This window comes from Ranitomeya imitator, chromosome 7, assembly GCF_032444005.1.
Source record: "Ranitomeya imitator isolate aRanImi1 chromosome 7, aRanImi1.pri, whole genome shotgun sequence".
NCBI classification, from domain to species: domain Eukaryota; kingdom Metazoa; phylum Chordata; class Amphibia; order Anura; family Dendrobatidae; genus Ranitomeya; species Ranitomeya imitator.
Window position 1 is genome coordinate 156,584,228 of NC_091288.1, and position 21,514 is coordinate 156,605,741.

Below are 21,514 nucleotides of genomic sequence, written 5' to 3' on the forward strand. Positions count from 1 at the left end.
AGGCAACATGACCTCTTCAAGTATTTTAATAAATGCAAACTGGCCCATGATCCCTGGTATGCGGTAAATCGGTCCGGCACCATAGTAAGAGAACCATGCCCATATCACGATGCTTGCACCGCCAGGCTTCACTGTCTTCAGACTGTACTTTGGCTGAATGCAGAGTTTGGAGGTCGTCTGACGAACTGTCTGCAGCCTTTAGATCCAAAAAACAGTAATTAGACCTACTGGTAATTGTATTTCCAGGAATCCATCCTGACAGCACACTGCAGGACGTCCTTCTTATCCTTGATGGGACAGGAACACGAGAGGTTAAAAGGACCCTCCCCCTACCACCCTTCAGTGCTTTTCCAAAGTAACACATCTGGATGGATGCAAAAACACAGGTTTATTTCAACAAGGTAATCAATCATACAAATGTTACATCACATGAGTATAAAGATGATACATTAGGGAGGGAACTAATAGTGCTGTCAGGATGGATTCCTGGAAATACAATTACCAGTAGGTCTAATTACTGTTTTCCAGTTCACCACCTGACAGCACACTGGAGAAATACCAAAGGAGACTGGTATTTAGGGAGGGACCACTGCTTGCAGTACCTTTCTACCAAAAGCCAACTGAGGAGACACGACATCTAACTTATAGTGTTTAGAAAAGGTACTAAGGCTAGACCATGATGCAGCTCTGCAGATCTGATCTGCCGTGGCCCCCCCCTTTCTCTGCCCATGACGTGGCCATGGCCCTAGATGAATGGGCTTTGATGTTGACCGGGGAATTCTGCCCTCTAGCTTTATAAGCTAAACTGATTGTGGATTTTATCCACCGTGCGATAGTCGCTTTAGACGCTTTTCTACCTTTATTTGGACCCCTGAACTGGACGAACAAATTGTTGTCCCATCTCCAGGGTCTGGATAAATCGAGGTACCTGAGCACCGAATCTCTTACGTCTAAGTTGTGGTAAAATCTTTCCTTCTGATTTTTAGGGAATTGGCAAAATGATGGTAAAACAATCTCTTGATTCATATTGGAATCTGACACTACTTTAGGGAGAAAAGCCGGATCGAGTCTGAGTACTAATTTATCCTCGAATATCTGCAAATATGGATTCTGCACCGACAGGGCCTGTAGTTCCCCCAATCTTTTTGCCGACGTGATCGCAACTAAAAATGCGGTTTTAAGGGAGAGTTTATTAATTTCTATATCCCCTGTTACATCCCACGCCTGTTCACATAGGAAATTTAGAACCAAGTTCAGATCCCACGGCGGGACGGACCTTCTAATCAATGGTTTTAATCTCTGGACTGCTCTAGAGAAGCGGCTAATCCAGGGATGGGCAGATAGGGAAGAATCGAAGAATACACTCAGGGCCGCTATCTGGACCCTTAATGTACTTGGTCTAAGACCTTTTTGAAACCCTGACTGCAGAAAGTCAAGAATCTTGGGGATATTTGGATGGTCAGTATCAACTGTCGTCTCTCCGCAAAACCCACAGAATCGCTTCCATATTTTTGTATAGATAGCCGATGTCACCGGCTTTCTGCTGGCTTGAAGGGTAGAAATGACATCATTTGAAAGCCCTTTTGCTCTCAAGACCTTCCGTTCAGGATCCAGGCCGCCAGCTGAAGTGCTCTTGGATTCTGGTGTAGAACTGGACTTTGTAGAAGAAGATCCTCTCTTTCTGGTAAAAGGAGGGGTTCTTCCACTGACAGTTTCCTTAACAATGGAAACCAACTGCGTTTCGGCCAGTGAGGAGCTATGAGTATGACTTTGGCCCCGTCCTCGTAGATCTTTCTGAGTGTCCTCGGGATCATCGCTAGGGGAGGGAATGCATACAGAAAACCGCGGTTCCAGGGTTGTGAGAAGGCATCGATCGCGGCTGGACTCTCCCAAGGGTTTAGGGAGTAGAAGATCTTGAGCTTCGCATTTCCTTTTGTAGCAAATAGGTCCACCGTCGGCATCCCCCAACGTTGACACAGATCTCCGAACACCTCGTTGTTCAGTTCCCACTCCGTGGGGGATACGCTTTTCCTGCTGAGGAAATCTGCCGACTGGTTCTTGGAGCCCTCCAGGTGGATCGCCGAGATTGACAGAACCTACCTTTCTGCCCACCTGAATATCTGTTCCGCCAGGTCTTGTAACGCCAGATGTCTTGGACCCCCTTGATGCCGCAGGAAGGCTACCGTTGTCGTGTTGTCTGAGAAGACCTTCACGTGTTTGTTCTGCAGCAGATGCTGCGCCGCCGTCAAGACCTCCCAAACCGCCTGTAGTTCTCTGTGGTTCGATGACTGGTTGCTGTCTTCTTTTTCCCAGCGACCTTGAAAATATCTTCCCAGTACATGACCTCCCCAACCGAGCTGACCGGCATCTGTTGTAACTGACACGCTTGGTGTTTGAAGCCATGGCACCCCCAGTCGGAGGTTTCTGGGAAGAGTCCACCACACCAGAGACCTTTTGACCTGCGGAGTAAGACTCAGGGTCCGGTTCAGTGAGTTCTGCCTTCTGTTCCAGCTCCTCAGAACTCCCCTCTGAGGCTGTTGAGAATTAAACTGGCTCCATCTTACGCAAGGGATACAGGCCGTCATCAGACCTAGTACTTTCATTTCGTCTCTGATCGTATTTCGGCCTCGAGAAAAGTGACGGATCTTCTTTATTAGGCCCTTTAGCCTGTCTTATGGAAGAAAGGACATTCTTGCTTGCGAATCGAGCATGACTCCCAAGAATTTTATTCTGAGTTTTGGGATTAGATCTGATTTCTCCCAATTTATTATTCATCCCAGATTCTCTAGTGTTGAGATGAGGGACTGACAGTTGATTCTGAGCTGGACTTTAATAAAAGCATTATTGGAAAAAAAAGAAGTCGTCTAAGTAGGGAATCACCATTATATCCTGATTCCTCAGGAAAGCGACTACTTCCACCATAAGTTTTGTAAAAACCCTGGGAGCGGAAGCCAGGCCGAAGGGGAGACAGCGGAATTTGAAATGGAAGAGCTTTCCTTCCAAGATTACCGCGAACCGCAGGAACCTCTGATGACTTAGATAAATGGGTACATGGTAATATGCACTCTTTAAGTCTAGAGTGCACATTACCATGTCTTTTTCCAACAAAGGGATGGTAGACCGAATCGACTCCATCTTGAACCTTTTGTAAAGGACCCAATTGTTCAGATGTTTCAAGTTTATAATCGTTCTCGATTCTCCCGATGGTTTTGTTATCGAGAAGAGATTGGAGTAGTGACCCCTGCCCTCTTCCCGAGGGGGTACCGGAACAATAGCCGCCATTTTTAAAAGGTCTTGAATATCTGACCACATGGGGGATGACAGCTTTAGATGGGAGCTGGACACCAGGAATCTTTCGGGAGGAAGGGATGTAAATTCTATTTTCTACCCCTGGGATACTATCTGTAAGACCCATGGACTTGTTGTGATCTCCCTCCATCCTCCCAGGAATCCTGTCAGATGACCCCCTACTCTGATGGCGTCATTTCCTGCGGAAGCTAGACCCTGGTCCCAAGTAGCTCGCTTCTTTATTTTTAGGCCTGTTATCCCCTCCTTTCTGGTAGCTCCATCTACCCTGTTTTCCCTTACCCCTATAATCGGGTTTTTGACTATAGCGGGGTCTCCGAAAGGGCTGAAATTTTTTAGGCTTTTGTTCCGGAAAACCTTTCTTGACATCTGCGGCTTTTTCTAAAATATCGTCGAGGACCGGTCCGAAGACCCTGCCCCCGGAAAAGGGTACAGAACATAATTTATTTTTAGAATGCATGTCCCCCGACCAGCTCTTAAGCCAAATAGCTCTACGGGCTGCATTAGATAGAGATTGACCCCTAGCCGCGAACCTGACAGATTCTGCAGATGCGTCTGCCAAGAAGGTAGTTGCTAATTTTAGCAAAGGTAGGGACTTCAGAATAGTTTCTCTGGGAGTCTTGGCTACCAGTTGATCTTGAAGATAGTCTAGTCAAAGGTCCATGGAGCGGGCCACTGATGTCGCTGCAATATTAGCCCCAATGATCGCCGAGGAACTTTCCCAGGCCCTTTTTAGAAGGCCATCTGCCTTCCTGTCCATGGGCTCTTTTAAATTGGAAGAGTCTTCAAAGGGAATCGCCGTCCTTCTGGATACTTTAGCCAAAGGTATGTCTATCTTTGGTATATCGACCCACTCTTTGACTTCATCTGGATCGAACGGCAAGCGAAGTCTGAAGTCCTTAGGGATAGTCAGTCTTTTCTCGGCTTCCTCCCATTCCTCCAGGATCATGGATCTGATATGGGAGTTTACAGGGAAGACTTTAGAGGTCTGTGAGCGCAAGCCCCCAAACATTTCATCTTGAACGGAGCAAGATGGCTGCGGCTCCTCGATCTGCATGGTATGCCGCACTGCTTCCAACAGTTCTCCTGTGTCTGTGGCGGAGAACAAATATCTTCTCCCTTTCTCCGGGGGATCTCTACTCTCATCTTCCTCCTCTACCTCCGACCCACAGGATGATGAGTCTACGGAAGAGTAATCGACCCTCGGCCTTTTCCTTGGCCTCTCAGAAGGTGAAGGTGAGACTTGAGGGAGTACCAGACTTGAAACTGAAGCCTGAACTTCCTCCCTTATCATGGCTCTCATATTTGACATAAGAGACGCCTGTTCCTCTCCTATGACTTTGCAGGTGCGTGCTTCACATAGGGGTTTCTGCCAGGAATCCTTTAGCTTAACCGCACAGATAGGACACTTCTTATTTCTACCGGGCTTCTTTACCGATTTCTCGGACAAGGAGGCTGCCTATGAAAAAAAAAATATATATATAGCAAACACTAGCGTTCCTCTTTTTTTTTTTTTTACAGGGCTTCCCTACTTACTAGCGCTGCCGACTCCTGCCCCTCTGCTCTAGCTGCGTCCTCCATGATGCTCTAGAGATCGCTACTGCCCCTGCACCATACCTTTTTATTCTGTTCCTCATGTTCAAAAACCAGCGCTCTCCACCGCTCTTTTCCATGCACTTCCTGTTGCAGAGACGCCGTCCATCCCCCTCAGCCGCAAACCGGAAGTGACGTGCGGCCGGAAAGCAAGGAAGGTGCGGCGATGATCTGGTTCCCCCAGCGGCCGCATGGAGACGCCGGCATCTGCAGAGGCCGCCGCTGGGATCGCGCGCACCAGGGGACGGGACGGAGAGATCGAGAGCCCCCGCCAGGGAGAAGCGATCCCCAAACCAGGAGCAGCGCTACACTGGTAGGCCGAGGGAACCTCGGGCGGGTGTCAGCCAGCGGGTGTCTCATGGAGGGAAGGGTGAGGCAGAGGCAATCCACATCCCCCCGCACAGAACGGCAGACCCTCTCGTCCGTTCCTATCCCTGATGGGACAGGAAAAACACTGAAGGGTGGTAGGGGGAGGGTCCTTTTAACCTCTCGTGTTCCTGTCCCATCAAGGATAAGAAGGACGTCCTCCAGTGTGCTGTCAGGTGGTGAACTGGAAATAACAATTTTACTTTTATCAGTCCACAAAATGCTTCTCCACTTCTCTTTAGGCCAGTTGATGTGATCTTTGGCAAATTGTATCCACCTCAGTACATGTCTTGTTTTAAACAGTGGGACTTTGCGGGGACTTCCTGCTAAGAGATTAGCGTCACACAGGCGTCTTCTAACTGTCACAGCCCCCACAAGTAGCTTGAGACTGTCTGTGATCATCATGGAGCTGATCATAGGCTGAGCCTTTGCCAATTCTGGCTGTTCTTCCATCCATTAGAAAATGTAGTCCTCCATTTTTCCTCCACGTCTCTCTGGTTTGGCTTCCATTATAAAGCATTGGAGATCATTTTAGCTGAACATCCTCTCATTGTTTGCACTTTATAAGTTTTACCCTCTCCAATCAACTTTTTAATCAAAGTACGCTGTTCTTCTGAACAATGTCTTGAACGACCCATATTTCTCAGGCTTTCAAGGAGAAATGAATGAACAACATGTCCTGGCTTCACCCTTAAATAAGGGCCACCTGATTCACACTTGTTTCCTCACAGAATGATTGACCTCACTAATTGATCTCCACACTGCTATTATTTTGAACACTCCTTTTAATTAATTACTCTAATACACAGACTCAAAAACCTACAGAACATGAATGCACAGTCTGGTAAATTGTTTGACATGTGGCAATATAATTTATACCAAAACCAGTGATTACTCTGGTTAGTCATATTAGACTGCTATTATTTTGAACACTACTGTAGGACTCTAAAAATATCACTAAAGGTGGTACAGGCATTATTCCAGCCTTTGAGGAGAACCTACTCCATTGTCAGGGCTTTGGGTTCAGCTCTCGCCTTCCTCCATATGATTACACGTTACATTTATAGAGCACCTTCACTTCTACAATAGACCGATCACAGTCCAGGACTCTGCAGCACAACCACAAGCATCTAAAACAGGATTTTTGGTTGCTTACCGTAAAATCTGTTTCTCGGAGCCTTCATTGGGGGACACAGGAACCATGGGTGTATGCTGCTGCCACTAAGAGGCTGACACTATGCAAATAAAAAAGTTAGCTCCTCCTCTGCAGTGTACACCCCACCGACTGGAAGTAGGATATTCAGTTAGTGAAAAAAGCAGTAGGAGAAGTAACATGTTAAAGATAGAAAGTTAAACTGTGACAATATAACACAATAAAACAGAGCTGTTCAACTTGGGAGGGTGCTGTGTCCCCCAATGAAGGCTCCGAGAAACAGATTTTACGGTAAGCAACCAAAAATCCTGTTTTCTCTATCGCCTCATTGGGGGACACAGGAACCATGGGATGTCCCAAAGCAGTCCCTGGGGTGGGAACAGCAGAAAAAAAACTCCATTCAGGTCGGAGAACTTACCACTGCCGCCTGCAAGATCCTTCCGCCTAGGCTGGCAACTGCCAAAGCGTAGGTATGGAGCTTATAACATTTGGCAAATGAGTGAATGGAACACCAGGTTGCCTTGCAAAGTTGTAGGGCAGATGCCCCATGGTGTACCGCCCAGGAGGCGCCCACTGCCCGGGGCAGAGTGAGTCTTAATCCCAGGAGGAGTCACTCTGTTCCTGACCTGGTAAGCCTCCAGAATAGCAGGTCTGATCCAGAGAACAATCATAACCTTGGAGGCTGGCAGGCCTCTTGGCGCACCGTCTGGAATGACAAATAGACGGTCCGTCTTCCTAAAGAAGGTGGTCCTAGACAAATAGATCCTCACCGCCCTGACCAGGTCTGGCCTGTTCAGCGAACGCTCCAGAGAATAGGTCGGAGCAGAACAAAAAGGTGGGAAGGACGATCTTATTGAAGTAACAAGGAGGACACCACCCTGGGAAGAAAAGGCGACGATGGCCGTAAACTACCTTATCTTGGTGAAGAACCAAGAAATGGGGCGACAGGAGAGAGCCACCAACTCCAAGACGCGCCTAATGGAGGTGATGGCCACCAGAAACGACACCTTGCAGGACAGAACAGACAGTGAGGCCTCATGGGGAGGTTCAAGGGGGGGAACCCCACAGCCTCCAGAACAAGATTAAGCTCCTTGGGATCCACGAGAGTCCGGTACAAGAGAGCTGCATGCACCACTCCTTGAAGAAAAGTTCTGACCTGAGAACGGGATGGATATATATCCTTGTACCGTGATAGCCAGTAGATAAAATATTTGGAATTGAATTAGTCTATGCCTGATGAAGAGGCCTGAGAAGTCTCGAAGGTTTGCAATTTGCTACCATCTTTTCAGTTAGCCATTAAGAGGTATCAACCACCGAGGTCTCTCAGATCTAAATATCTGACCTGAGAACGGGAAGTCAAGGACTTCTGAAATGGGACTTCAGAAAGAGAATGGAAAGCGTTGCTACCTGACCCTTTAGAGGACTAAGGTCAAGGCCAGCATCAAGTCCCGCCTTGAGAAAAGGCCAAATGGAAGGATTCAACAGCCAAGATGTTAAATTGAGCAACCAAGAACTCTGGTGGCAGATCGGTCCTTGGGACAGAAGATCTGGCCTGTCTGGGGCCTCCAGAGGAAGTCCGCGAGGAGATTGGCGATCTCAGCGAACCAGAACCTTCTGGGCCAATCTGGTGCGATCAGAAAGACCGGCACTCCCTCCGCAATGATCTTCAACAGCCTGGGAAGAAGGGAAGGGGAGGAAACAGATAGGGAAATACAAAATGCGACCCAGGAATGGCCAAAGCATCTGTCTCCACTACAAGAGGGTCGCGGACCTGGAAATAAACGGTGGAACCTTCCTAAGCAGTCGCGACACCAAGAGATCCGCGTCCGGAGATCCCCATCAAAGGCAAATTTGAAGGAAGACCTCCCGATGCAGGGACCACTCTCCTGCCGAAAGGCCCTCGTGGCAGAGAAAAACACCGCGGCCTAGTTGCCAACACCGGGAATATGCACTGCGGATAGTGCCGGAACCGTCGCCTCTGCCCAGAAGAGGATCTTGGATACCTCCGCCATTTCCAAGAGACTGATTCCCTCCATGGTGTTTGACATATGCCACAGCCGTGGCATTGGACGTCTGGATTCTGACTGGCAGACCTCTGAGAACCTTTTCCCAGTGACTCAGGGACAGAAGAATGGCCGCTATCTCAAGGATGTCGATCGGCAGAGGGGAATCTTGCTCCGACCAACGCCCCTTTAACTGACGGATTGTGGGAAACCGTGCCCCAGCCGGGAAGGCTGGCGACCGTCGTCACCACCTGCCATGGGCGAGAAGGAAGGACCGGACCTGGGGAATGAGAGGGGATGACAGCCACCAGCTGAGAGACCATTAGAATCGGACGGAAGGCCGAATCGGACGATCCAGAGACAGCACCAACCTGTCCCACTGAGAAAGGATGGCCTACTGAAGTGGAACAGCGCAAAAGGGAACGCTTCCGATGCTGCCACCATTCGTCCCAGGACCTTCATTGCTGAACGGAAGGAAGGCAGCCGAGGGCCTTGCAGAAAACTCCGTCCTGGAGAATTGACCGTTTTTCATTGAGAAGAAAAAAATAACAAAAAACCCTCAACTGACAGGTGTCGAACAGCATGCCTTAGAAGACGAGGCACTGACTCGGAACAAGACAAGACTTTGTTCTGCTGACCAGCCACCAGAAACGGGACAGGGAGTCGGATGATTGTCACTCTCCTGGGCCTGAGAGGGGGGCGGAGCCTTGATGTCTTCGAGGTACGGAATGAGCACTAGGCCCGTGATCCTCAAAATGGCCATAAATGTAGCCATGATCTTTATGAAGACACTGGGTGCGGTCGCAAGACCGAGTGGCAGGGCGATGAACTAGAAATGACTCTTCTGCACCACGAAACGCAGGAGACACAGGTGTGCTGGGAAAATCAGAACATCGAGATAGGCTTCTTGGATATCTATGGAGAACAGGAATTCCTGTGGTTCCATGCAAGCCAATACTGAACAGAGGGACTCCATCCTGAAATGCCGCAGGCAGAACCTTTTGTTCACTAACTTAGGAACCAGATGGGTCGAACTGCGCCGTTGTTCTTCGGCACTACAAGCAGGTTTGAATAGAAACCTGTGAAGCGTTCCTACTGAGATGGAAACGATAACCTCCGAACAAAGAAGAAAGGCAATGGACACAAAGAAACCTGGGATCAGATTAGGATCTTGTAGAGGGTGGGATTCGAAGAAGCGATTCCGGGGCCGCGAAGCGAACCCCATCTTGTATCCAGAGGATACCACCTCCCTGACCTCGACTGAGGCAAGCCAAACATCCCTGCAAAAAAGAAAAAAACAAAACAGACGCCCGCCCAAACTGGGAGGAACACTGGGCCCTTAGCACGAGTTATGCCAAGGAAGATCTGCCAGGTCTGGGCCTGGTGGACCTACCATGGGAATTGAGGGAACGCCAGGAAGGGGTAGGCTTGAAGGAAGCCTTTTCTCTAGCCAGGCGAGACCGCGGTCTGTGCTAGCCAGAGGAATATTCTGACGCCACGAACCAGCGAAAGGACAAAAAGGGAGCTGAACTGCCATATCAGGGGAGGCCAGCGACGCTCGTGCCTCCCGTTGCGTCCTTAATAATTTGTTCCAGCATGTAGTCAAAGACGGGCCCCCTGGAAAGGGAGGCTGGTAAGGGACTTCTTTGAAAACAAGTCCACCTGCCATGTCTTGAGCCAAATATTCCGCCAGATGGTCACCATATTGCTGGATACCTGAGCTGCACAAGACACGCATCTAGGGAGACAGCTACCAAATATTTCCCTGCATAGGAAATCTGGTACGTCAGGTCGGCCAGCTCCCCCGGAAGAGGTCCAGCCGTGGTACCCTTACAAGGCTGTTTGGTCCATCTAGCTGTGGTCCTTGAAACCCAGGTAGAGGCAATGGCCGAGGCACAAAGCAGAAGCAGCCACTTCAAAAGGCTGATTTTTCCAGCAATTCTATACTTGTATCCTTGGAATCCATGAGGGATGCTGCATTAGAAAAGTCGAAGGACCATGTTGGCGGACAGTCTGGGGACCGACGAGTCCGCTGCCGAGAAATCAGTCCAGTTAGCGATGAGCTCAGGGGATAAGGGATATAGGATGCCGAGACGCTTCCCTGTCTGAAAGCATCTGGTATGGTTCACCTTTCCCCTGGCAAGTACCACGACAAATTCAGTGTGTAGAGCAAAGACCTTGGAAGTTGGTTTTGACCGTCTAAACGAAACCGCCTTTTCTGCGGGTTCCGTAGATGTATCCATGATGCCTAAGGTCTGGTTGACTGCAATAATAAGGCTTTGCACCCTATCACTCATGCTAGAGGCCTGTAGTGAAACAAAGTCTGAATCTTCCTCTGAAAACATGACAGAGGACGCCCGTCTGACTCGGCAGAGGATCTGGAAGAGGGATCTCACCGTGCCAGACCGGAGGGCGAGATGGATCGGGAAAAGGACAGAATTTCGCTCCTGTCTGGATCTCTTGTGACCTGTGTTGAAAAGGCCGGATGGAGAATCCTGTGACCCACTGGCAACTGCGGGGGGCTGGGAGGGACAATCTGTCAAGCACGGACACCAGGGACGTGACATCCTGGTGAGGTCCGCCACAGACCGAGACAGAAGGAAAGCCCACCCAGGGATAGGGGCCTCTGTCTCACCCGGGGTAGGAACTCCTGGCCGGTGGATTCATGATGAGCAGACCCATTAACGGATGCCAGAACATTAGGGAATAGGAGAGCCGAGGAGAGTGTCGGGCTGCAGAGCAGCTACTCACAGTAGGTGCAGTCATCCTGTATTCAGCTCCAGACTGTAGGGCTGCTGTGCCAGGAAGAGAAGGCTCCACAGTGTGAAGAGCAGAACAAAAATGATTACCTCAATGAACAAAAATAAAAAAAAGAATTTGTGATAAATATTGACCTGTCCATTCAAGGACATTTTAGCTATAGTATGAAATCCTGTTTTTCTTGTCTGTGGAATTGCCTTTGTACTGTTTGTTGTGAAACTGCCGCCCACGAAACTGTTTTCTTTTCTTTTCTTTCTTTCCTGTTTTGTCTCTTTGTTTAAACATGCAAAACTTGTATAACCACTAAACCTACTGAAACAACTATATAAAGAAGGGATAGCACCTTGAAGGCAGGCGTGCTTCAGAGACTTCCCAGTGATACACTATACAAGACGTGTCTTGTGTATTATTTCTGGTGATTCCCCACTTCCAAAGGCTGCTCCGACTGAGTGTGGTCCCGACATTTCCTGGCGCCTGAACAGGGACCCGAGGTCTGTGTATTGCTTCAAGAACACCGGCAGAATACGAACGAAAAGAGAATCTGGGATAATGGACGGCAGATGAACAAAAACCTGGCCAGGTAAGAGACACTGTTAGATCTCTTATATCTGCCCTGCACTGTCCGTAAGATTTTCTGTGTCGTGTTCTTTAGCGGGTAGTTCTAGTAGAGGAGGATACCTATAGCTCGGGTTCTTGAACTATTTAGGAATTGATCACCTCACGGAGTACGGCATTGAATGAGAGTGAATGTGAATAGAAGGTGTGTGGAAGTTGGGAATAGCCCTATAAGCCGCCCAGGGGGTTGAAACAGAAGAAGTGACTGTCCCACTGGGCAACGTGGTTGCGTCCTTTCGGGGAGACCTCCGCGCCTATGTTCAATCTCTGATCCTGTCTTTGACAAAAACCTGGTGACGGATAAGTGTATGATAGTATGAGCCCAGGACAGATAAATTAGCCTGGGACAAGAATACGTTGTATGTGATAGTATAAGCCCAGGACAGATAAATTAGCCTGGGACAAGATACGTTGTATGTTCTTTTTCTTTTTCTGTCTGGTTGCATTTGTGTTGTTTGCTATAGGTGTAGGAATCAGGATTTTCTTACATCAACACAGTTTAAACATCCTAGCTCCTTAGGAAGAAGGTAACGAGGTATTCTCATACCCAAACGCCACCTAGGGCAAGAAAAAGACATCCTAGCTCCTTAGGAAGAAGGTAACGAGGTATTCTCATACCCAAACGCCACCTAGGGCAAGAAAGCTCAGGATAAGAAAATGGGGAATAAGCAAACAAAGTCGGAACCAGAAGAATTAGATATCTATACTATCATAAAGGAGAGAAGTGGTGAAGATGCCACTAAGGGGCTGAAAAAGTTTTTTAGTAAGTTTGGAGTTACTAGGGCAGAAGCTTTTAGTAGAAAACTATGGGAAGGAATTCAGGAAAGGAAAAAAGGCATAATCAGAGACAAGAAATGGATAGATCAGATCCAAACATTGATTGATGTCTCTAGGGTAGCAGAAAATGAGGGATGGACATATAATCAACAGAGTAAAAAGTGGTGTATTAGACCCACAGGCTGTGGAGAAAAACAAAATGTGGAATCTAAAAATACCCCACCCCCATACCTTAACCCACATGCCCCATCTTTTCTCCAAACACCACCTCAAAGTTTAGCCGGACCAGGAGGATGGGTATGTCCACACTGTGGACAACAAAATCCAGACTGGAGAAATGATTGCCTAGCCTGTGGTACACCTAGACATGGCGCTGTACTTGCCCCTGTTAGGGTAGTACCAAGACCCTTTAGGGAACCTGGTGCTGACGGAGTAATGGGAACTAGATATCACCAAACTCGACAATATTTCCCTTGGTCCCCCGCTGAAGGCATGTCTCTCCTGCATAACGCACCAGATCCCACCCAGTGTCCAGTTAGATTTGCACAATATATACAGCAAATTATGCAGACTCACGCTGGAGTTTGGGCAGATGGAGAAGAATTATGTAGAATGAAAATGACTCCTGGACTCTTCCAGGAGCTATTAGCAAATCTACAGGTACATAGGCCCCAAGCAGGAGATGGTGCCTTACAAACGATAGAATCAGGTACACAATTTGTAGATCACTTAATGGTTTTCATGAGGGAGAGACAGAGGCAGAGAGGAACAACGGGAGTGGTGGCTCAGAAATCTGGACAATCAGTAGACGAATATTATCTAAGTGTAGAAAATAATTTCAGAGATGAAGGCATGGATCTAACCGCTCCAGGAATGATGAGGTTAGTTACAAAAACCTTTATAGATGGATTGTCTCCAAAAGTGAAGGAAAAGCTTAAGGCCGCAACCCCTGATTGGAGAACCTTGGAAGACCCACACCTGGCTAGACAGAAAGCTGTAGGGATAGAAATGGACTTAAGAGAAAATTCTAAGCCAGTAAGAATTGCACAGGCTAATACTGGCTCTGCTAATCAAAAGTTTACTTGTCATTACTGTAAGAAGCCAGGACATTTCCAAAGGGAATGTAGGAAGAGAAAAGCAGATATAGATTCAGGAACCTTTGTACCCAAAAATAGGATAAATAACCCAGTGCCTGATCAAACAGACAGCTCAGAATGACTGAAAGTTATGCAGGTCTCTCTTCCTTCTAGAAGACCAATAATACAAGTTGAAGTTGAGGGTAAAAATGTACCTTTTCTGATAGATACGGGAGCAACATCCTCCATTTTAAATCAGGACTTTTTACCATATCCTGACAATATATCCTCAAAGGTTACATATGCAGAAGGGTATGATGGTAAAATTCAGGCGTTGCCCTTTACAAAACCTTTAAATGTGAGCTTTGGCCCTAAAACTTTTGTATCCAAATTTTTATTTGCTAAAGGTGCACCTACCTGCTTGTTGGGTACTGATGTCTTAAGTAAAATGCATGCAAACATCCATTTTAGAGAAGATGGCACAGTTATGCTGACCATCCCTGAAGATGCAGAAACTCTGGAACCATATGTTAGAATACAGGCAATGGAGGATTTTCCCGAAATTTACACTCAACAAGCAAAAATTGACTTGTCTCGGGTTCCTGACAGCCTATGGGCAAAAGGAGACACTGATGTAGGATTTTTATCAGTAGCTCCTATACTGTTAGAAACTGCCCCGGGAACCATATTACCTCAGCTTAGGCAATACCCCATCAGCGCCCAGCAAGAACAGGCGATTTCTCAACAAATTCAGGATTATGTGTTACAAGGTGTTTTGGTAGAAATCAGGTCACCCGCCAATACACCCTTATATCCTGTTAAAAAGAAAGTGTCCTCCAAAGAAACTATGGTGAAATATCGCATGGTGCACGACTTACGGGAAATCAATAAGGTTTTGGCACCGGTCACCCCTGTGGTACCGAATCCTCATACCTTACTGTCTCAAATTCCCAGCACTGCTGCATATTTTACGGTAATTGACTTATCAAACGCATTTTTTTCTGTGCCACTACATAAGAACTGTTGGCATTTGTTTGCCTTTACATTCAAGGGTAAACAATTAGCATGGACAAGATTGCCACAAGGTATGGTACACTCACCAACTTTGTACTCTGAAGCAATGCAGACCGTGCTAAAAAAATTTCATCCCAGAACCAGGAGTAGTCATTCTACAGTATGTAGATGACTTACTTATTTGTTGCCCTGATGAGCAGACGGCAGTTACCTCAACTGTTAATTTCTTAATTTTCCTAGCGCAAGAAGGCTGTAAAGTAAACAGACAGAAACTCCAGGCTTGTCAACAAACAGTCGTGTTTTTAGGTCACTGCATATCACAGGGCATCAGACACCTCACACCTCAACGTACGGAAGCCATACGTAACATGCTTGAACCCAGGAATCACAAACAGCTGCGTGCTTTCCTAGGTATTGTTTCACACTGTAGACAGTGGATCATACATGCAAGTCAACTCATGCAGCCTTTATATGACTGTATTGCCAACACACCATATTCACTCAGTGAAGAGGCTAAACAGTCATTTTCCTCTTTGAAAACAGCACTGGTATCAGCTCCGGCTTTGGGACTCCCAGACTACACTAAACCTTTTCAATTGATGGCAGCTGAGATATCCTCACATGCTACAGGGGTGCTCACACAAAAACATGGAAACAAACAGAGACCTGTGGCATACATATCAGCTCATCTGGACCCTGTAGCTAGAGCCGCACCTTCTTGTGTAAGAGTAGTAGCCGCAATTTCACTGTTATTAGATAAAGCTTCTGAGATTGTTCTTGATCACCCACTTCTAGTTCAGACCACTCATGATGTACATGGCATTCTTAACCAGGTCCAACCTAAACATATTTCAATGGCCAGACACCTCCGTCTCCAATGTCCCCTACTACTGCCGCCCAACATTTCCTTTGCCAGGATTCAGACTCTTAATCTCGCGTCTTTGCTCCCTTTAGAGTCTGAGGGGGGTACCATACCTGAGGAAACTGCACTCTCCAACTCCTTTGAAACTGCACTCTCCAACTCCTTTGACCCATCAAAGTCAATGCATGATTGTGTACAATTAATGGAACAAGAGACTCAGGGCTTATGTAATGTACGTGACAAGCCACTCTGTAATGCTACATTTGAACTTTTCATAGATGGCAGTAGATATGCAGATATGAATGGACAATTTCATACAGGTTATGCGGTAGTAACTCAGCATGAAGTGCTGAAAGCAGAACCTCTCCCTGCTAATCAGTCTGCACAAGAAGCAGAACTTACGGCATTAGTTGAAGCTCTAAAAATAGCCAAAGATCAGACAGCAAACATATACACTGATTCTAGATATGCACATGGCATTATTTTTGATTTTGGCGTAATATGGAGAGCCAGAGGTTATATGACTGCTTCAGGCCAACCTGTTAAACATGCCTCCCTCATTAGACAGATTCTGGAGGCAGCACAAGAAACTAAAGAAATAGCGGTGATAAAGGTAGCTGCACATGTGAGACTCGACACCGAGGAAGCCAGGGGTAACGATAAAGCCGATAAGGCAGCAAAACAGGCAGCACGTAAACCCTTACATCATGCCCACACACTAGATAGCTCTGAAGATGATGAGGAAAGATTGAAGGAAGCTCAGAAACAGGTAGACGACGAAGAACGAGGGCAGTGGCAGAAAAAAGGGGCAGAAGATCAGCAAGGATTATGGAAAAAAGGAACTTTGTTGTGTTTACCCAGAGCCTGGTACCCCGCAGTGGCAAGTGACCTCCACCTACCCACGCATGTGTCGGCAAATGGTATGACGCTCAAGGTAAAAGAAAGGTGGTTGGCTCCAGGCTTTGGTAATTTTGCTCGGAACATGTGTGCTGCATGCGCTATATGCCTGGCACACAATCCAGGTCAGGCCATTAAAACCCCAACCAAGCATCATGTAAGACCACTGTATCCCTTTCAAAGACTCCAGATCGACTACATCCAACTTCCTAGGTACAATGGATACGAATATGTGCTTGTGTGTGTGGACATGTTCTCAGGGTGGCCAGAGGCTTATCCAGTTCGTAAAGCCTCAGCAAAAACTACTGCCATTAAAATAGCACATGAACTGATACCCCGTTACGGCATGCCTGAGGTGATCGAGTCAGATAGGGGTACCCATTTTACTGGGGAAATATTCCAGAATGTTATGAAAATGTTGGGAGTAGAAAACCAGTTTCACACTCCATATCATCCACAGAGTTCAGGTAAAGTGGAAAGATTAAATGGGACAATAAAATTAAAAATCCAGAAGGCCATGGCAGAAACAGGAAAGCCTTGGACCGAGTGTCTACCACTTGCCCTGTATTCCATCCGAAACACCCCAAGGGGGAAGGCTAAGCTGTCACCACATGAGATTCTTTTTGGTAGAGCAGCAAATTTGGGTTGTTATTTTCCACAACAACTGATGTTGAATACTGAGACTTTAACTGCTTATGTACAAGAATTACAAAAACGTTTAACTAAAGTGCATTCGCAAGTTTTTGCTTCCCTTCCAGATCCAGAAAATCTCGAAGGAGGCCACAAGTTGGAACCTGGTGATCAAGTCTACGTGAAAAGACACACCAGAAAGACTCTGGAACCGAGATTTGACGGACCTTTCCAAGTCCTGTTAACAACTCCAACAGCAGTCAAGCTTGAAGGAAAGGCATCATGGATACATGCAAGCCATTGCAAAAAAGCAGTATAAGACTCATGATATTGATGTTAATAATGTTAACCTCAACGGAGGCATGGGAAAGACTGAATTCTCTAGCCCCTTTGAACAATAGATTTCGTACAACATCATAGAAAATTAGTGCATGACTTGTTAAATAATACGCAACCCCTGGCAGATTGTTGGATCTGTACCCATTCACCAGTATCAGCCACAAGTATACCTTTTCTAGCAGTTCCCGTGTCAGCTGAAGAAATATTCGCTTGGCCTAATTGTTCAGACAACCTGGCCAACAACCAACCTGGCAATACTAGACTATGGAATACTACAATCGCCATACCAATTGTGGGATGGGTAGAATTTCCTTGGTGGCAGGGCAATCTTACAGGAAAAATAGACAACTTACAATATTTAGCATTCAAGGGAGGAAAATGGGTACCTAGGAATAAGACTGGATTAACTGATTTAGGACAGGTCCCCACTGAAAATCTACAGCTCAGTTTCAGTACAACCACCCCTTCCTCTGATGCTTTCAAACCTACAGTATTGGAAAGATACATACATAATAGAAAATGGGAACATTCTGAGTTGTTCCCCCAAGGTGATGCAAACAGTTGTACAAGTAAGCCGGGGAACCTGGTTTGTAATGAATCCAATGAGTATGTCAACGGAATGCATGTATGTGGGAATCCCGCAGCCGGGTACTGTAGCCCCTTGGGACAAAAACCCTCTTGGTGTATGCTTCAGAATGTATCTAGTTTTGTGGATTTGGCTCACAGATTGGTATTGCAGCACTCAGCTTTGTGGGATCTGCCTGAGGGTACATTTTGGATATGCGGAGAAGGAGCATATAAATGGCTTCCCGTAGGTATAAAGGGTACTTGTACATTAGGACGCCTAACCCCGGCTACTTTCATAATTTCAAATAAACAAGTGAATATGCAAGCCGTGCCCAAGCACACACTGTATAAAAGAGCTGCAGATAACTCACCACGTCCCTCGGGGAGGCCGCATATAGTACAAATGGGAATTCCCAACAAAATTGCTAGTACCATTTTTATTTATCCTATGTTAACACAAATGTGGGATAAATTAGTTAGAGCCACGGATTATCTAGATGATCAGATTTGGGATATATTGGACATATTAAATACTAGTATAGCTGTACAGAATCAGCTTATAATAGTCACTAACCAACATACCCTGGTATTGGATTACCTAACTGCCTCACAAGGGGGTATGTGTCAAATCATCGGACCCACCTGCTGTCATTATATAGACCCGAATAGTACTATGAGTATGAGATTTAAATTAAAAGACGTACAACGACTCAGGGATCAGTATGACAAAGACAATGACCAAAATAAGGATAGCTGGTGGTCAGATACCTTTTCTTTTCTTAACCCGGCCAATTGGTTCAGAGGGATCGGTGGGTGGGTTACCGGGATTATGCAAAGCCTAATACATACAGTTATGGTTATTGTAATTATATATGTATTATTCAAGGTTGTACTCAAGGGTATCTCGGTATGCACAAATACATTTTGTGTAATGGATGCGAGAATATAAAGTTTTTTTTTGTAATATCACAAAAAGAATGACTAAAATGATCGACAAGGTTTTGAATGGAATATGTCAAAGGGGGGATTGTGAAGAGCAGAACAAAAATGATTACCTCAATGAACAAAAATAAAAAAAAAGAATTTGTGATAAATATTGACCTGTCCATTCAAGGACATTTTAGCTATAGTATGAAATCCTGTTTTTCTTGTCTGTGGAATTGCCTTTGTACTGTTTGTTGTGAAACTGCCGCCCACGAAACTGTTTTCTTTTCTTTTCTTTCTTTCCTGTTTTGTCTCTTTGTTTAAACATGCAAAACTTGTATAACCACTAAACCTACTGAAACAACTATATAAAGAAGGGATAGCACCTTGAAGGCAGGCGTGCTTCAGAGACTTCCCAGTGATACACTATACAAGACGTGTCTTGTGTATTATTTCTGGTGATTCCCCACTTCCAAAGGCTGCTCCGACTGAGTGTGATCCCGACAACAGGAAACAAGTACAATCTGGATCAATAGGAAAAATGGCAGGTGTCCAGGTCCAGGAGTGAAAAAGCGCACACTGCAGGGACACATGCTGAAAAGCCTGCTCTGAGACAGGAAAAAGGGGCGGAGCTAAATCGCGGGACCAGGGGCGGAGCCAAGTGCCGGGGGCGGAGCTAAGTCCCGGCAGGAAGGAGCTGACTAAGAGCTAGGTGGGAAAAAAGCCCGCCCGAATAGCAGGAAGAGGGGCGGAGCCAGCCCTGCAGCTAGGCCCGAGTGAAGCCGGGACCTAAATTAGAGCTGGTGACCGCCGGAGGATGGGGGAGCGGCGCAGAGGATTGAAAAACGCTGCAAAACAATGCCTGCAGCCCCAAATACCCGCAAAATTAAAGGGGAAAAGACCCCCGATGCCCCACTCTGCAGCTAGGCCTGGAAGAGGCCGGGACCTAGATTACATCCCATGACCATCGGAGCACGGGGGAAGTGTTGAGGAAAGCCCTAAAACTGCTGCAAAGGTAACCTGAATTAAGGGGCCCACTATTAAAATAAAGGAATTTTTTTTTTTTTTTTCTTCTTTCCCGATCTTCTTTCTTCTGTGATCTTCTTATCTCTGTACCTGGGGGGAGAGAGAGAGAGTACCTCCCCATCCAAGATCGGACATCCGATAATCCAGCATAGTGGGACGTCCGTGTCTCCTCGAACCGACAGGCTCTGGTGGGCGAGTGGGTGGGAGACAGAGGCAGGCCCGGATCTGAATCACCTCAGCACGCTTCAGTGTTAGGGGCTGGGGTCCTGCCGACCAGACATATGAGGATACGGGGTGGCAGTACACGCCGTACTCATAGTCTCTTTGTGGGACTACAGGTGTGACTGACCACCCTGTATCCCTCCGTGGTACCTGAAAAGAAACGACGCACATTGAGGTAGATAAGGGTCTAATGAAAGACCCGTGTCCACCTCCTACTGACACAAAGCTAAACTGAATATCCTACTTCCAGTCGGTGGGGTGTACACTGCAGAGGAGGAGCTAACTTTTTTATTTGCATAGTGTCAGCCTCCTAGTGGCAGCAGCATACACCCATGGTTCCTGTGTCCCCCAATGAGGCGATAGAGAAATCAATCTATTAGAACTACGTAATGGAACAAGCGACCTTCCCCATATAGTGTGATAACCACTAAGCTGACAGCCACTGTCCTTGGTGGGCAGTCATGCACCCCATAGACAACGCAGCAGCTGCATGGTCCTGAGACACCGTGATGTCTACTGCCCCCAAACTACACCACCCCCGCAGTCACCTTTGTTATACTGGCCCCATTTCTTTATTGCCCGGTGTCTGTATGATGCTGCCACCTCACTGTCAAATGACAGAGCTTCCTACAAAGCTAAACTAGCAGGAGATAGAATGAGAACATGTGGACTCAGGGTGGGCTCCTCATCTGTCGGCCACCAGTTGTCCACCATTACCATAGGTTGTCCGTACATAGTTGAAGATGAGTCAATCGGATGTATGTAATAAGCTATTAGGTGATTCAGACGTATTCAGAGATTTTTCTGTAATTTTTGTCATTTACAGCTACAGTGCCTACAAGTAGTATTCAACCCCCTTCAGATTTAGCAGGTTTACACATTCGGAATTAACTTGGCATTGTGACATTTGGACTGTAGATCAGCCTGGAAGTGTGAAATGCACTGCAGCAAAAAAGAATGTTATTTCTTTGTTTATTTTTTTTTTTAAATTGTGAAAAGTCTTTTCAGAGGGTCATTTATTATTCAACCCCTCAACCCACCAGAATTCTGTTTGGTTCCCCTAAAGTATTAAGAAGTAGTTCAGGCACAAAGAACAATGAGCTTCACATGTTTGGATTAATTATCTCTTTTTCCAGCCTTTTCTGACTATTTAAGACCCTCCTCAAACTTGTGAACAGCACTCATACATGGTCAACATGGGAAAGACAAAGGAGCATTCCAAGGCCATCAGAGACAAGATCATGGAGGGTCACAAGGCTGGCAAGGGGTACAAAACCCTTTCCAAGGAGTTGGGCCTACCTGTCTCCACTGTTGGGAGCATCATCCGGAAGTGGAAGGCTTATGGAACTAATGTTAGCCTTCCACGGCCTGGACAGCCTTTGAA

General features: G+C 46.6%; 1 protein-coding gene across 1 annotated transcript in view; it reads right to left on the reverse strand.

Annotated features, from left to right (window-relative positions):
• The window catches only part of GTF3C1 (general transcription factor IIIC subunit 1), a 191,310-nt gene that overhangs the window by 71,765 nt on the left and 98,031 nt on the right, over nucleotides 1–21,514 (reverse strand). The window lies entirely within an intron of this gene.